The sequence below is a fragment of the Hemiscyllium ocellatum genome (assembly GCF_020745735.1).
Source record: "Hemiscyllium ocellatum isolate sHemOce1 chromosome X unlocalized genomic scaffold, sHemOce1.pat.X.cur. SUPER_X_unloc_1, whole genome shotgun sequence".
In the NCBI taxonomy this organism is placed as follows: domain Eukaryota; kingdom Metazoa; phylum Chordata; class Chondrichthyes; order Orectolobiformes; family Hemiscylliidae; genus Hemiscyllium; species Hemiscyllium ocellatum.
The window spans coordinates 117,709-137,923 of NW_026867588.1; positions in this window are offsets into that span (position 1 = coordinate 117,709).

Here is a 20,215-nt window from a genome sequence, read left to right on the forward strand (position 1 = left end):
TTTACACCAAAATAATACACTGCATTACTGTCCCATATCCCTGTAATTACACCGATACAACACAGTGCATTACTGTCCCATATCCCTGTAATTACACCGATATAACGCACTGCATTACTGTCCCATATCCCTGTAATTACACCGATACAACACAGTGCATTACTGTCCCATATCCCTGTAATTACACCGATAAAACACACTGCATTACAGTCCCATATCCCTGTAATTACACCGATATAACACACTGCATTACTGTCCCATATTCCTGAATTTACACCAAAATAATACACTGCATTACTGTCCCATATCCCTGTAATTTCACCGATATAACACAGTGCATTACAGTCCCAAATCCCTGTAATTACAACAATATAACACAGTGCATTACAGTCCCAAAAACCTGTAATTACACCGATACAACACACTGCATTACAGTCCCATATCCCTGTAATTACACCGATATAACACACTGCATTACTGTCCCATATCCCTGTAATTACACCGATATAACACACTGCATTACAGTCCCATACCCCTGTAATTACACCGATATAACACACTGCATTACTGTCCCATATTCCTGTAATTACACCGATACAACACACTGCATTACTGTCCCATATCCCTGTAATTACACCGATATAACGCACTGCATTACTGTCCCATATCCCTGTAATTACACCGATATAACACACTGCATTACAGTCCCATACCCCTGTAATTACACCGATACAACACACTGCATTACTGTCCCATATCCCTGTAATTACACCGATATAACGCACTGCATTACTGTCCCATATCCCTGTAATTACACTGATATAACACACTGCATTACTGTCCCATATCCCTGTAATTACACCGATATAACACAGTGCATTACAGTCCCATATCCCTGTAATTACACCGATATAACGCACTGCATTACTGTCCCATATCCCTGTAATTACACTGATATAACACACTGCATTACTGTCCCATATCCCTGTAATTACACCGATATAACGCACTGCATTACTGTCCCATATCCCTGTAATTACACCGATATAACACACTGCATCACTGTCCCGTATCCCTGTAATTACACCGATATAACACACTGCATTACTGTCCCACATCCCTGTAATTACACCGATATAACACACTGCATTACTGTCCCATATCCCTGTAATTACACTGATATAACACACTGCATTACAGTCCCATATCCCTGTAATTACACCGATATAACACACTGCATTACAGTCCCATATCCCTGTAATTACACCGATATAACACACTGCATCACTGTCCCATATCCCTGTAATTACACCGATATAACACACTGCATTACAGTCCCATATTCCTGTAATTACACCGATATAACACACTGCATCACTGTCCCATATCCCTGTAATTACACCGATATAACACACTGCATTACTGTCCCATATCCCTGTAATTACACCGATATAACGCACTGCATCACAGTCCCATATCCCTGTAATTACACCGATATAACACACTGCATCACTGTCCCATATCCCTGTAATTACACCGATATAACACACTGCATCACTGTCCCATATCCCTGTAATTACACTGATATAACACACTGCATCACTGTCCCATATCCCTGTAATTACACCGATATAACACACTGCATTACAGTCCCATATCCCTGTAATTACACCGATATAACGCACTGCATCACTGTCCCATATCCCTGTAATTACACCGATATAACACACTGCATTACAGTCCCATATCCCTGTAATTACACCGATATAACAGAGTGCATTACAGTCCCATATCCCTGTAATTACACCGATATAACACACTGCATTACTGTCCCGTATCCCTGTAATTACACCGATATAACACAGTGCATTACTGTCCCATATCCCTGTAATTACACGGATATAACACACTGCATTACTGTCCCATATCCCTGTAATTACACCGATATAACAGAGTGCATTACTGTCCCATATCCCTGTAATTACACTGATATAACACACTGCATTACAGTCCCATATCCCTGTAATTACACCGATATAACAGAGTGCATTACTGTCCCATATCCCTGTAATTACACTGATATAACACACTGCATTACAGTCCCATATCCCTGTAATTACACCGATATAACACACTGCATCACTGTCCCATACCCCTGTAATTACACCGATATAACACACTGCATTACAGTCCCATATCCCTGTAATTACACCGATATAACACACTGCATTACTGTCCCATATCCCTGTAATTACACCGATATAACACACTGCATTACTGTCCCGTATCCCTGTAATTACACCGATATAACACACTGCATTACAGTCCCATATCCCTGTAATTACACCGATATAACGCACTGCATTACTGTCCCATATCCCTGTAATTACACCGATATAACACACTGTATTACAGTCCCATATCCCTGTAATTACACCGATATAACGCACTGCATTACTGTCCCATATCCCTGTAATTACACCGATATAACACACTGCATTACTGTCCCGTATCCCTGTAATTACACCGATATAACACACTGCATTACAGTCCCATATCCCTGTAATTACACCGATATAACACACTGCATTACAGTCCCATATCCCTGTAATTACACCGATATAACACACTGCATTACTGTCCCATATCCCTGTAATTACACCGATATAACACACTGCATTACTGTCCCATATCCCTGTAATTACACCGATATAACACACTGCATCATTGTCCCATATCCCTGTAATTACACCGATATAACACACTGCATTACTGTCCCGTATCCCTGTAATTACACCGATATAACACACTGCATCACTGTCCCATATCCCTGTAATTACACCGATATAACACACTGCATTACTGTCCCATATCCCTGTAATTACACCGATATAACACACTGCATTACAGTCCCATATCCCTGTAATTACACCGATATAACACACTGCATTACTGTCCCGTATCCCTGTAATTACACCAGTATTACAAACTGCATTACTGTCCCATATCCCTGTAATTACACCGATATAACACACTGCATTACAGTCCCATATCCCTGTAATTACACCATTATAACACACTGCATTACAGTCCCATATCCCTGTAATTACACCGATATAACACACTGCATTACTGTCCCATATCCCTGTAATTACACCGATATAACACACTGCATTACAGTCCCATATCCCTGTAATTACACTGATATAACACACTGCATTACAGTCCCGTATCCCTGTAATTACACCGATATAACACACTGCATTACTGTCGCATATACCTGTAATTACACCGATATAACACACTGCATTACTGTCCCATATCCCTGTAATTACACTGATATAACACACTGCATTACAGTCCCATATCCCTGTAATTACACTGATATAACACACTGCATTACTGTCCCATATCCCTGTAATTACACTGATATAACACACAGCATCACAGTCCCATATCCCTGTAATTACACCGATATAACACACTGCATTACAGTCCCATATCCCTGTAATTACACCGATATAACACACTGCATTACAGTCCCATATCCCTGTAATTACACCGATATAACACACTGCATCACTGTCCCATATCCCTGTAATTACACTGATATAACACACTGCATTACTGTCCCATATCCCTGTAATTACACCGATATAACACACTGCATCACTGTCCCGTATCCCTGTAATTACACCGATATAACACACTGCATTACAGTCCCATATCCCTGTAATTACACCGATATAACACACTGCATTACTGTCCCGTATCCCTGTAATTACACCGATATAACACACTGCATTACTGTCCCATATCCCTGTAATTACACCGATATAACGCAGTGCATCACTGTCCCATATCCCTGTAATTACACCGATATAACACACTGCATTACAGTCTCATATCCCTGTAATTACACCGATATAACACACTGCATTACTGTCCCATATCCCTGTAATTACACCGATATAACACACTGCATTACTGTCCCATATCCCTGTAATTACACCGACATAACACACTGCATCACTGTCCCATATCCCTGTAATTACACCGATATAACACACTGCATTACAGTCCCGTATCCCTGTAATTACACCGATATAACACACTGCATTACAGTCCCATATCCCTGTAATTACACCGATACAACACAGTGCATTACATTCCCATATCCCTGTAATTACACCGATATAACACACTGCATTACAGTCCCATATCCCTGTAATTACACCGATACAACACAGTGCATCACTGTCCCATATCCCTGTAATTACACCGATATAACACACTGCATTACTGTCCCATATTCCTGTAATTACACCGATATAACACACTGCATCACTGTCCCATATCCCTGTAATTACACCGATATAACACACTGCATTACTGTCCCATATCCCTGTAATTACACGGATATAACACACTGCATCACTGTCCAATATCCCTGTAATTACACTGATATAACACACTGCATTACAGTCCCATATCCCTGTAATTACACCGATATAACACACTGCATCACTGTCCCATATCCCTGTAATTACACCGATATAACACACTGCATTACAGTCCCATATCCCTGTAATTACACCGATATAACACACTGCATTACTGTCCCATATCCCTGTAATTACACTGATATAACACACTGCATCACTGTCCCATATTCCTGTAATTACACCGATATAACACACTGCATCACTGTCCCATATCCCTGTAATTACACCGATATAACACACTGCATTACTGTCCCATATCCCTGTAATTACACTGATATAACACACTGCATTACTGTCCCATATCCCTGTAATTACACCGATATAACACACTGCATTACAGTCCCATATCCCTGTAATTACACCGATATAACACACTGCATTACTGTCGCATATCCCTGTAATTACACCGATATAACACACTGCATTACTGTCCCATATCCCTGTAATTACACCGATATAACACACTGCATTACTGTCCCATATCCCTGTAATTACACCGATATAACACACTGCATCACTGTCCCATATCCCTGTAATTACACCGATATAACACACTGCATCACTGTCCCATATCCCTGTAATTACACCGATATAACACACTGCATTACAGTCCCATATCCCTGTAATTACACCGATATAACACACTGCATCACTGTCCCATATCCCTGTAATTACACCGATATAACACACTGCATTACAGTCCCATATCCCTGTAATTACACTGATATAACACACTGCATTACTGTCCCGTATCCCTGTAATTACACCGATATAACACACTGCATCACTGTCCCATATCCCTGAATTACACCGATATAACACACTGCATTACTGTCCCATATCCCTGTAATTACACCGATATAACACACTGCATTACTGTCCCATATCCCTGTAATTACACCGATATAACACACTGCATTACTGTCCCATATCCCTGTAATTACACCGATATAACACACTGCATCACAGTCCCATACCCCTGTAATTACACTGATATAACACACTGCATTACTGTCCCATATCCCTGTAATTACACTGATATAACACACTGCATTACTGTCCCATATCCCTGTAATTACACCGATATAACACACTGCATTACTGTCCCGTATCCCTGTAATTACACTGATATAACACACTGCATCACTGTCCCATATCGCTGTAATTACACCGATATAACACACTGCATTACTGTCCCATATCCCTGTAATTACACCGATATAACACACTGCATTACTGTCCCATATCCCTGTAATTACACCGATATAACACACTGCATTACAGTCCCATATCCCTGTAATTACACCGATATAACACACTGCATCACTGTCCCGTATCCCTGTAATTACACCGATATAACACACTGCATTACAGTCCCATATCCCTGTAATTACACCGATATAACACACTGCATTACAGTCCCATATCCCTGTAATTACACCGATATAACACACTGCATTACAGTCCCATATCCCTGTAATTACACTGATATAACACACTGCATTACTGTCCCATATCCCTGTAATTACACTGATATAACACACTGCATCACAGTCCCATACCCCTGTAATTACACTGATATAACACACTGCATTACTGTCCCATATCCCTGTAATTACACCGATATAACACACTGCATTACAGTCCCATATCCCTGTAATTACACTGATATAACACACTGCATTACAGTCCCATATCCCTGTAATTACACCGATATAACACACTGCATTACAGTCCCATATCCCTGTAATTACACCGATATAACACACTGCATCACTGTCCCATATCCCTGTAATTACACCGATATAACACACTGCATCACTGTCCCATATCCCTGTAATTACACCGATATAACACACTGCATTACTGTCCCATATCCCTGTAATTACACCGATATAACACACTGCATTACAGTCCCATATCCCTGTAATTACACCGATATAACACACTGCATTACTGTCCCATATCCCTGTAATTACACCGATATAACACACTGCATTACTGTCCCATATCCCTGTAATTACACTGATATAACACACTGCATTACAGTCCCATATCCCTGTAATTACACCGATATAACACACTGCATTACTGTCCCATATCCCTGTAATTACACTGATATAACACACTGCATTACTGTCCCGTATCCCTGTAATTACACCGATATAACACACTGCATCACTGTCCCATATCCCTGTAATTACACCGATATAACACACTGCATTACAGTCCCATATCCCTGTAATTACACCGATATAACACACTGCATTACAGTCCCATATCCCTGTAATTACAGCGATATAACACACTGCATCACTGTCCCATATCCCTGTAATTACACCGATATAACACACTGCATCACAGTCCCGTATCCCTGTAATTACACTGATATAACACACTGCATCACTGTCCCATATCCCTGTAATTACACCGATACAACACACTGCATTACAGTCCCGTATCCCTGTAATTACACCGATATAACACACTGCATCACTGTCCCATATCCCTGTAATTACACCGATATAACACACTGCATTACTGTCCCATATCCCTGTAATTACACCATTATAACACAGTGTATTACTGTCCTATATCCCTGTAATTACACCGATATAACACACTGTATTACAGTCGCATATCCCAGTAATAATACTGATATAATGCACTGCATTATTGTCCCATATCCCTGTAATTACACTGACATATCATATTGTTACAGTCCCATATCCCTGTAACTACACCAATATAACACACTATATTACAGTCCAATATCCCTGTAATTACACCGATATAACACACTGCATTACAGTTGCATATCCCAGTAATAACACTGATATAACACACTGCATTACTGTCCCAAATCCCTGTAATTACACTGATATGAAACACTGCATTACTGTCCCATATCCCTTAATTATACTGACATATCATATTGTTACAGTCCCATATCCCTGTAATTACACCAGTATAACACACTGCATTACAGTCCCATATCCCTTAATTACACCGATATATCACATTGTTACAGTCCCATATCCGTGTAATACACCAGTATAACACATTGTATTACAGTCCCATATCCCTGTAATTACACCAGTATAATGCTATGTATTACAGTCGCATATCCCTGTAATTACACCGATATAACACACTGTATTACAGTCCCATATCCCTGTAATTACACCAGTATAACGCATTATATTTCAGTCCCATATCCCTGTAATTACACTGATATAGCACACTGTATTACAGTCCCATATCCCTGTAATTACACCAGTATAACGCGCTGTATTACAGTCTCAAATCCCTATAATTACAACAGTATAATGCACTGTATTGCAGTCCCATATCCCTGTAATTACACCAGTATAACACACTGTATTACAGTCCCATATCCCTGTAATTACACCAGTATAACGCGCTGTATTACAGTCCACTATCCCTGTAATTACACCGATATAACACACTGTATTACAGTCCCATGTCCCTGTAATTACACCAGTATAACGCATTGTATTTCAGTCCCATATCCCTGTAATTACACCGTTATAGCACACTGTATTACAGTCCCATATCCCTGTAATTACACCGATATAACACACTGTATTACAGTCCCATATCCCTGTAATTACACCAGTACAACGCATTGTATTTCAGTCCCATATCCCTGTAATTACACCGATATAGCACACTGTATTACAGTCCCATATCCCTGTAATTACACCAGTATAATGCTATGTATTACAGTCGCATATCCCTGTAATTACACCGATATAACACACTGTATTACAGTCCCATATCCCTGTAATTACACCAGTATAACGCATTGTATTTCAGTCCCATATCCCTGTAATTACACCGATATAGCACACTGTATTACAGTCCCATATCCCTGTAATTACACCAGTATGACGCGCTGTATTACAGTCTCAAATCCCTATAATTACAACAGTATAATGCACTGTATTACAGTCTCATATCCCTGTAATTACACCAGTATAACACACTGTATTACAGTCCCATATCCCTGTAATTACACCAGTATAATGCGCTGTATTACAGTCCACTATCCCTGTAATTACACCAGTATAACACACTGTATTACAGTTCCATATCCCTGTAATTACACCAGTATAACATACTGTATTACAGTCCCATATCTCTGTAATTACACCAGTATAATGCACTGTATTACAGTCCACTATCCCTGTAATTACACCAGTATAACGCACTGTGTTACAGTCCCATATCCCTGTAATTACACCAGTATAACGCACTGTATTACAGTCCCATATCCCTGTAAATACACCAGTATAACGCACTGTATTACTGTTCCATATCCCTGTAATTACACCAGCATAACGCGCTGTTTTACAGTCCCATATGCCTGTAACTACACCAGTATACTGCACTGTATTACAGTCCCATATCCCTGTAATTACACCAGTATAACGCACTGTATTACTGTTCCATATCCCTGTAATTACACCAGCATAACGCGCTGTATTACAGTCCCATATGCCTGTAACTACACCAGTATAATGCACTGTATTACAGTTCCATATCCCTGTAATTACACCAGCATAACGCGCTGTATTACAGTCCCATATGCCTGTAATTATACCAATATAACGCACTGTATTACAGTCCCATATGCCTGTAATTACACCAGTATAACGCACTGTATTACAGTCCCATATCCCTGTAATTACACCAGTATAACGCACTGTATTACAGTCCCATATCCCTGTAATTACACCAGTATAACGCACTGTATTACAGTCCCATATCCCTGTAAGGCAGAGTGGCTGAGTTGGTGTTTAAGCCTAAAACATTGATTCTCCTGTTCCTCAGATGCTCCCTGACCTGCTGTACTAGATAACTCTGTAATCATGCCCAAACGACCCACAGCATTACTGCTCAAACCACCTTTCCCTGAATCCAGGCGCAAAACAGCTGTCATGTTCCTGCCAATTTACTCCTACGCTGTTACTAACTGATCTGTTTCGGTACAGAGTGTAACATATTGCAGTCCACGTTATAACTGCATATGGCTTATAACATACTAAAAGACTATAGTTGCAAAGCGAAGGTTAAATCCCCCTCTCCCTGCCCCAGAGAACTGAAACTGTAACACCCAAGGACAACTACCCCACCCTATACTCCTTAAAAGGAGTGGGGAAAGTGGTGTAACCTGCTTTTCAGAAACGTCCCGTGTTTAAATAAAATAAATTCCCGACACTGACTTTCCAGTCACCAGGTTACCATTTATTTCTCTAACTCTAACAGTGAGCAAATATTGACAAACCAAAACAAATCCCCTTCTAAGTACGAACTAATCTCGAATAATACCAGATTTTAATGGTACGCTGTTCCAATAGATATAAGTCCCGCTCAAGAAGGGGTAAGATAAAGGAACCTTGGATGACGAGAGTGGTGGAGCTTCTCGTCAAAAGACAGAAGGGAGCTTGTAAGGTGGAGGAAGCTAGGGTCATGCTCAGCTCTAGAGGATTACAGGCAGGTGAGGAAGGAGCTCAAAACTGGCATGAGGAGTGCCAGGATGGGGCACGAGAAAGGCTTGGCAGGGAGGATCAGGGAGAATCCAAAGGCATTTTACGCTTATGTGAGGGATAAGAGACAGTAGGGATAGCATAGGGAACTTGTGCATCGAGTCTGAGGAGGTAGGGGAAGCCCTAAAAGAGTTTTTTGCTTCTGTCTTTACTAAAGAAAAGGACCTTGTAGTGAATGACACCATCGAGGAGCAGGCGTGCATGCTGGAACGGATAGAGATAGAGGAAGCTGATGTGCTGAAAGTTTTGACAAACATTAAGATTGACACGTCGCCAGGGCCAGACCAGATTTGTCCTCGGCTGCTTTGGGAAACGAGAAATGTGATTGCTTCGCCACTTGCGAAGATCTTTTCATCCTCGCTCTCCACTGGAGTCGTACCTGAGGACTGGAGGGAGGCAAATGTAATTCCTCTCTTCAAGAAAGGAAGTAGGGAAATCCCCGGCAATTACAGACCAGTCAGTCTCACGTCTGTCGTCTGCAAGGTGTTAGAGAGGATTCTGAGGGATAGGATTTATGACCATCTGGAAGAGCAGGGCTTGATTAAAGGCAGTCAGCACGGCTTTGTGAGGGGCAGGTCATGCCTCAAACACTTTATTAAGTTCTTTGAGGATGTTACGAGACAGGTTGATGAGGGTCGAGCCGTGGATGTGGTGTATATGGACTTCAGTAAGGTATTTGATAAGGTTCCCCGTGGTAGGCTCATTCAGAAGGTCAGGAGGAATGGGATACAGGGGAACATAGCTGTCTGGATACAGAATTGGCTGGCCAACAGAAGACAGCGAGTGGTAGTAGAAGGAAAGTATTCTGCCTGGAAGTCAGTGGTGAGTGGTGTTCCACAGGGCTCTGTCCTTGGGCCTCTATGGTTTGTAATTTTTATTAATGACTAGGATGAGGGGATTGAAGGATGGGTCAGCAAGTTTGCAGACGACACAAAGGTTGGAGGTGTCGTTGACAGTATAGAGGGCTGTTGTAGGCTGCAGTGGGACATTGACAGGATGTAGAGATGGGCTGAGAGGTGGCAGATGGAGTTCAACCTGGATAAATGCGAGGTGATGCATTTTGGAAGGTCGAATTTGAAAGCTGAGTACAGGATTAAGGATAGGATTCTTGGCAATGTGGACGAACAGAGGGATCTTGGTGTGCAGGTACATAGATCCCTTAAAATGGCCACCCAAGTGGACAGGGTTGTTAAGAAAGCATATGGTGTTTTGGCTTTCATTAACAGGGGGATTGAGTTTAAGAGTCATGAGATCTTGTTGCAGCTCTATAAAACTTTGGTTAGACCGCACTTGGAATACTGCGTCCAGTTCTGGTCGCCCTATTATAGGAAAGATGTGGATGCTTTGGAGAGGGTTCAGAGGAGGTTTACCAGGATGCTGCCTGGACTGGAGGGCTTATCTTATGAAGGGAGGTTGACTGAGCTCAGACTTTTTTCATTGGAGAAAAGGAGGAGGAGAGGGGACCTAATCGAGGTATACAAGATAATGAGAGGCATAGATAGAGTCGATAGCCAGAGACTGTTATCCAAGGCAGAAATGGCTAACACGAGGGGTCATAGTTTTAAGCTGGTTGGAGGAAAGTATAGAGGGGATGTCAGAGGCGGGTTCTCTACACAGAGAGTTGTGAGAGCATGGAATGCGTTGCCAGCAGCAGTTGTGGAAGGGAAGTCATCGGGGGCATTTAAGAGACTGCTGGACATGGATATGGTCACAGACATGTAATGGTGCGTACATGAGGATCAGTGGTCAGCACAACATGGTGGGGCTGAAGGGCCTGTTCTGTGCTGTACTGTTCTGTGTTCTATCTGCACAACAAAATAGAATTTAGTCTCTCAAAATTACACCAGGTCTTCCAGTTTCTTCTGTACCTTCTCTATCGATTGTTCTGTCAGGGATATTAACTGGTTTAGCCATTGACACCATGGTCATTTTGATGGTGTCTTCTCTAAGATAGAGAGGAGTCTTTGAGAGCCAACGATTCCCTCTCGAGACGTGAGGGCCATTAGCTCTGGCAGATGACAGCTTTCTCTGGGGACTGTCTCCACCTGCTCCCTTCATTTTATATCCATGATGACCCCCACATCAATATTTCATAGAATTGGATTAGTCCTGCGTTGTCAAAACCATCAGGTTTAAATTTAATTGGTGTTTGGTATCTAAAGCGCCTGGTTCAAATTGATTGGCTAAATGTTGTCCAGGTAAAGACTGTTGCTTGACCTGCTAACCATATGGCTTTTCCATACAAAACACTTCAGTTCGGGCTCTCTACACCCCTGCGTTTCAGATGGCCAAGCACAGAAGAAAGCACCACCTTTTAAAGGGACCACGTAATGCCTTCCCCACCTAGCATTTTACAAACCCCAAATTCTAACCCCCTGCCTCCAAATCTACAATTACTCTACCCCACTTTGCAACACTGCAGTGCAGTAGAGTCATAGAGTCATAGAGACGTACAGCACTGAAACAGACCCTTCGGTCCAACCCGTCCATGCTGACCCAGATATCCCAACCCAATCTAGTCCCCACCTGCCAGCACCCGGCCCATAACCCTCCAAACCCTTCCTATTCATATACCCATCCAAATGCCTCTTAAATGTTGCAATTGTACCAGCCTCCACCACTTCCTCTGGCAGCTCATTCCATACACGTACCACCCTCTGTGTGAAAAAGTTGTCCCATAGATCTCTTTTATATCTCTCCCCTCTCACCCTAAACCTAAGCCCTCTAGTTCTGGTCTCCCCAACTCAAGAGAAAAGGCTTTGCCTATTTACCCTATCCATGCCCCTCATAATTTTGTAAACCTCTATAAGGTCACCCCTCAGCCTCCGACGCTCCAGGGAAAACAGCCCCAGCCTGTTCAGTCTCTCCCTGTAGCTCAGATCCTCCAACCCTGGCAACATCCTTGTAAATCTTTTCGGAACCCTTTCAAGTTTCACAACATCTTTCTGATAGGAAAGAGACCAGAATTGCACACAATATTCCAAACAGTGGCCTGACCAATATCCTGTACAGCCGCAACATGACCTCCCAACTCCTGTACTCAATACACTGACCAATAAATGAAAGCATACCAAACACCTTCTTCACTATCCTATCTACCTGCGACTCCACTTTCAAGGAGCTATGAACCTGCACTCCAAGGTCTCTGTGTTCACCAACACTCCCCAGGACCTTACCATTAAGTGGATAAGTCCTGCTAAGATTTGCTTTCCCAAAATGCAGCACCTCGCATTTATCTGAATTAAACTCCATCTGCCACTTCTCAGCCCATTGGCCCATCTGGTCCAGATCCTGTTGTAATTTGAGGTAACCCTCTTTGCTGTCCACTACACCCTCCAATTTTAGTGTTATCTGCAAACTTACCAACTGTCCCTCTTATGCTCCCATCCAACTCATTTATATAAATGATGAAAAGCAGTGGACCCAGCCCCGATCCTTGTGGCACTCCACTGGTCACAGGCCTCCAGTCTGAAAAACAACCCTCCACCACCACCCTCTGTCTTCTACCTTTGAGCCAGTTCTGTATCCAAATGGCTAGTTCTCCCTGTATTCCCTGAGACCTAACCTTGCTAATCAGTCTCCCATGGGGAACCTTGTCGAATGCCTTACTGAAGTCCGTATGGATTACATCTACCGCTCTGCCCTCATCAAGCCTCTTTGTTACTTCCTCAAAAAACTCCTCCTTAAATTTACTCACGGTCCCAGCATCCACCACACTCTGACCAATAAAGGAAAGCATACCAAACGCCGCCTTCACTATCCTATCTACTTGCATTCTGATTGCAATGCTATCAATAAAATCTGATTGAAGATTTGTAGCTCGGGTATTCGTTGTTGTGGTTCTGCTCGCCGAGCTGGAAGTTTTTGCTGCAAACGTTTTATAGACCACTATAAATACCGGAAGAAACATCAAAGCAGCGCTTCACACGAGGCTCCAACAGCACTGATGATGTTCCCTAGCCAGGGAACGAAATGTTTGCAGCAAAAGCTTCCAGCTCGGCGAGCAGAACCACAACAATGCTATCAATGCCCTGCTGCTATGTAACGTGCATTTTGTTGCAATTCCATGCAAACTAATATATTCCACCTGTCTTGTGATCAGCGTTGGATGCAGCGTTGTTATGGACCAGGCCAGAACCTCTCAAAATACTTTAAGAAGATAGTCTAGACCCCAACCTTTAATTATTTTAAGGGCCGATGGGAAGTTCCTGCTCTGGATGCAATGCAACTGGTCCGACTTGTGACAATGCTGTCCCTTTAACGAGGTTTTTCACAAGAGGAGTTGTAGAAGCAGAAATGCCTGAATTGTCTGGAAGTAGTTCCTTTGAACAATGGCCCGTTCTCCCAGTCCAGTTCAGGGTTTAGTTTCCTAGTTCTGTTCAGTTTTAGGAGGCAGTCAAAAAGAGGAAGCTTGCTGGGACCCAGAGAAGTATCTACAGTGGACAGAGGTCCTGCCCGAACTTTCACGGTAAACCTCTCCTGTCTGTGAGAATCTGGGTTTGAATTTACCTCTTGCCAAAGGGGGTGCGTTTATGGGATTAAATTAAGTTCCTCGGTTGAGTTACGATTCCTTGTCGGTTGGGTGATCGAATAAATTATCTTAAATTCTGCTTTCCTTTGGTCATGTTTCATACAACGTAGAACATCGAAAAATACAGCGCAGTACAGGCCCTCGATGTTGCGCTGATCCAAGCCCACCTAACCTACACTAGCCCACTATCCTCCATATGCCTATCCAATGCCCGTTTAAATGCCCCATAAAGATGGAGAGTCCACCACTGCTACTTCCATGAACTCACGACTCGCTGAGTAAAGAATCTACCCCTAACATCTGTCCTATACCTACCTCCCCTTAATTTAAAGCTATGCCCTCTCGTAATATCTGACTCCATACGTGGAAAAAGGTTCTCATGGTCAACTCTATCTAAACCCCTAATCATCTTATACACCTCTATCAAGCCACGCCTAAACCTTCTTTTCTCCAATGAGAACAGCCCCAAGTGCCCCAGCCTCTCCTCATACGATCTTCCTACCATGCCAGGCAACATCCTGGTAAACCTCCTCTGCATTCGTTCCAGTGCCTCCACGTCCTTCCTATAGTATGGCAACCAAAACTGCACACAATACTCCAGATGTGGCTGCACCAGAGTCTTATACAACTGCAACATGACCTCAGGACTCCGGAACTCAATTCCTCTACCAATAAAAGCCAGTACGCCATATGCCTTCTTCACAGCACTATTTACCTGGGTGGCAACTTTCAGAGATCTGTGTACATGGACACCAAGATCCCTCTGCTCATCCACACTACCAAGTATCCAACCATTAGCCCAGTACTCCATGTTTCATCCATAGTACTTAAACAAATTCTGTTCTGTTTAAAACTGAGTGGTTTGACCAGCTGCATTGGTCCTGGAATACCCACCTCACACCTGCCTTTACAGTAAGAAACAGTTAGGCTCAGCCAACTTTCAGAAAACTTTATGGCCTGGTCCATAACAGACGATTCGATGTTAAGCAAAACACGTTTTTTAAAAACACTGTCATTAAAACACAAACAAAACAAAGCAAAATTTAGAATAACTTAACTTTTGGAAAACTTATCCAAATACAGAGGAACGTTGATTATCCTGCATTCAATTAACCAAACAAAATCTCAAGGTGTGTGCTTAACTATGTTAATGGACATTCAATTGTCCAGCATTCGATTAACTGATCAAAATACTCCCCACTCTTCGGATAATTGAGGTTCCTTTGTAATAGACACAGTACCTATTACTAATTAACTGTTCTAATACCATACCATCACATAAGCACAGCCCTCAGCAAAAAGGTGAAGGCAGATGCAGATTCTTAGATGGCATTCTCCAGACTAGGAGGAGACAACATCAAGAGAGATTTCAGAGATAGTAGCAGCGAGGAATCATTCACTGAAACTTCCAACCTTTCTGGGACCCCACCAGCTTCTGACTGCTACAGTTAAATCACTGCCGAAAGCCTGGTTTGGGAGAGATGGTCAATGCCATTCAAACTTTCAGATAAACCTAAAGCCCTCTGAAGTTGTTTACTCACCCAGTCCCCAACAGCCGGTTTGGCAGCTCTACCTTTACAATCTTTCTTTAAAAAAAACCAAGACATAACAACCTTTTTAAAGTCACAGTACGTTACTGTAATTAGATACAGATTGTAACAATGCAGTTAACGTCTCAAAACTTTTATACAGACTATAACACACTACAACACAGACCATGTTGCTGTGACTAGATACAGATTGCAACAATGCAGTTAACGTCTCAATAATTTTATATAGATTATAACACACCACAATATAGTCCATGTTGCTGTAATTAAACACAGATTGTAACAATGCAGTTAATGTCTCAATAATTTTATACAGACTGTAACACACCACAACACAGACCATGTTGCTGTGACTAGATACAGATTGTAACAATGCAGTTAATGTTTCTATAATTTTATACAGACTATAACACACCACAATACAGTCCATGTTGCTGTGACTAGATACAGATTGTAACAATGCAGTTAATGTTTCTATAATTTTATATAGACTATAACACACCACAATACAGACCATGTTGCTGTAATTAGATACAGATTGTAACAATGCAGTTAACGTCTCAATAATTTTATACAGACTATAACACACCACAATACAGACCATGTTACTGTAATTAAACACAGATCGTAACAATACAGTTAACATCTCAATAATTTTATACAGACTGTAACACACCACAACACAGACCATGTTGCTGTGACTAGATACAGATTGTAACAATGCAGTTAATGTTTCTATAATTTTATACAGATTATAACACACCACAATACAGACCATGTTGCTGTGACTAGATACAGATTGTAACAATGCAGTTAACGTCTCAATAATTTTATACAGATTATAACACACCACAATACAGACCATGTTGCTGTAATTAGATACAGATTGTAACAATGCAGTTAACGTCTCAATAATTTTATATGGACTGTAACATAGTACAATGCAGTCCATGTTGTTGTAATTAGATACTGATTGTAACAATGCAATTAACATTTCTATAATTTTATATGGACGGTAACATACTACAACACAGTCCTTTTTGCAATTAGATACAGATTGTAACAATGCAATTAATGTTTCTATAATTTTATATGGACTGTAACATAGTACAATACAGTCCATGTTGTAATTAGATACAGATTGTAACAATGCAGTTAATATTTCTATAATTGTATACGGGGGACTGTAACATACTACATCACAGTCCATGTTACTATAATTAGGTACAGATTGTAACAGTGCAAATAATGTTTCTATAATTTTATATGGACTGTAACACACTATAATGCAGTCCATGTTGTAATTAGATACAGATTGTAACAATGCAATTAATGGTTCTATAATTTTATGCCGACTATAACATAGTACAATGCAGTCCATGTTGTTGTAATTAGATGCAGATTGTAACAATGCAATTAATGTTTCTATAATTTTATACGGACTGTAACTATAAGACCATAAGACATAGGAGTGGAAGTAAGGCCATTCGGCCCATCGAGTCCACTCCGCCATTCAATCATGGCTGATGGACATTTCAACTCCACTTACCCACATTCTCCCCGTAGCCCTTAATTCCTTGAGACATCAAGAATTTATCAATCTCTGCCTGGAAGACATTTAGCGTCCCGGCCTCCACTGCACTCTGCGGCAATGAATTCCACAGGCCCACCACTCTCTGGCTGAAGAAATGTCTCCGCATTTCTGTTCTGAATTGACCCCCTCTAATTCTAGGGCTGTGTCCACGGGTCCTAGTCTCCTCGCCTAACGGAAACAATTTCCTAGCGTCCACCCTTTCCAAGCCATGTATTATCTTGTAAGTTTCTATTAGATCTCCCCTTAATCTTCTAAACTCCAATGAATACAGTCCCAGGATCCTCAGCCGTTCCTCGTATGTTAGACCGACCATTCCAGGGACCAGCCGTGTGAATCTCCGCTGGACACGCTCCAGTGCCAGTATGTCCTTCCTGAGGTGTGGGGACCAAAACTGGACACAGTACTCCAAATGGGGCCTAACCAGAGCTTTATAAAGTCTCAGTAGCAAAACGGTGCTTTTATATTGCAATTCTCTTGAGATAAATGACAAATAACATAGTACAATACAGTCCATGTTACTGTAATTAGATACAGATTGTAACAGTGCAGATAATATTTATATAATTTTGTATGGACTGTAACATATTACAACACAGTCCGTGTTACTGTAATTAGATACAGATTGTAACAGTGCAGATAATGTTTCGATAATTTTGTATGGACTGTAACATATTACAACACAGTCCGTGTTACTGTAATTAGATACAGATTGTAAAGGTGCAGGTAATGTTTAGAACATAGAACATAGAGCATAGAAAGATACAGCGCAGTACAGGCCCTTCGGCCCTTGATGTTGCGCTGACCGAATCCTACCTAACCTACACTAGCCCAAAAACTTCCAAATGCCTATCCAATGCCCGCTTAAATGACCATAAAGTGGGAGAGTTCACCACTGCTACTGGCAGGGCATTCCATGAACTCACAACCCGCTGAGTAAAGAATCTACCCCTAACATCTGTCCTATACCTACCACCCCTTAATTTAAAGCTGTGTCCCCTAGTAACACCTGACTCCATTAGCGGTAAAAGGTTCAGTGTCGACCCTATCTAAACCCCTAATCATCTTATACACCTCTATCAAATCTCCCCTAAACCTTCTCTTCTCCAATGAGAACAGCCCCAAGTGCCTCAGCCTTTCCTCATAAGATTTTCCCAACATTCCAGGCAACATCCTGGTAAACCTCCTCTGCACTCGTTCCAATGCCTCCACATCCTTCCTATAGTATGGCGACCAAACTGCACACAATACTCCAGGATTGTGTGAGTGTGCACATTACTCTGAGAAGGAGAGAGAGAAAGAGAGTTAACTCCTCATAAGTTGTACACGCTGCTGCTGGGCATGTACAGTTGTGTGTACCTTTGAAGGAAATTGTTTCTGTCAGTTTTTAAATTTTATTTTGATGTCTCACATCCTGGAATAATCCACCCGGATTATATCTGGAAGCAAAAATCTTTTGCACATGACCTAGGAACATGCAGAGGCCACTCAGCCCTTCTTGTGACTGTAGCTAACGGAATAAAGTCAGGGTGACTCAGATAACTCCACATTCCCACCTACCTATCCCACCCTCTCCACCGCCCTGACCTCATCTCCCTGCCCAGCGGTAGGTGAGAGAATGTTGTTCCTGATGAAGGGCTTATGCCCGAAACGTCGAATTTCCTGTTCCTTGGATGCTGCCTGACCTGCCGCGCTTTTCCAGTAACACATTTTCGGCTCTGATCTCCAGCATCTGCAGTCCTCACTTTTTCCTGTAACATACTACAACACAGCCCATGTTGCTGTAATTAGGTACAGATTGTAACTGTCTACAGTAGTGTGCACCTTCCTGTAATTACACATAGACTTTGAGAATGTCACAAAGACAGGACTACCAGCTGGTGGGATTTGTCTGAGGACACCCTCAGGGTGGAGGCTGAGATAGAGCAGAGCAGGTTTTGGACTCTTACCCCTCCCACCCCTTGGCTTCTCGATCTCTCTGTCGGTGTGTCAGTGACCATCCCCATCTTGCCTGAGGGATTGCTGTTTCTGACATAACTGGTTCGGTTATCTGCTTCTGTCTTCAGCAGGAGGTTAGGCAGTTGTGATTGTTATCAGGCTGGATTCCAAGCCTTCTGTAATCGATCTGTAACTCGAAGACAAAGTTTAAGAAAAAAACAAACTAAGCGAATGGATCCTCTCACCTGCCGCTGGGCAGGGAGATGAGGTCAGGGCGGTGGAGAGGGTGGGATAGGTAGGTGGGAATGTGGGGTTATCTGAGTCACCCTGACTTTATTCCTTTGGTCACAGTCATGAGAAGGGCTGAGTGGCCTCTGCATGTTCCTAGGTCATGTGCAAAAGATTTTTGCTTCCAGATATAATCCGGGTGGATTATTCCAGGATGTGAAACATCAAAAATAAATTTAAAAACTGACAGAAACAATTTCCTTCAAAGGTACACACAACTGTACATGCCCAGCAGCAGC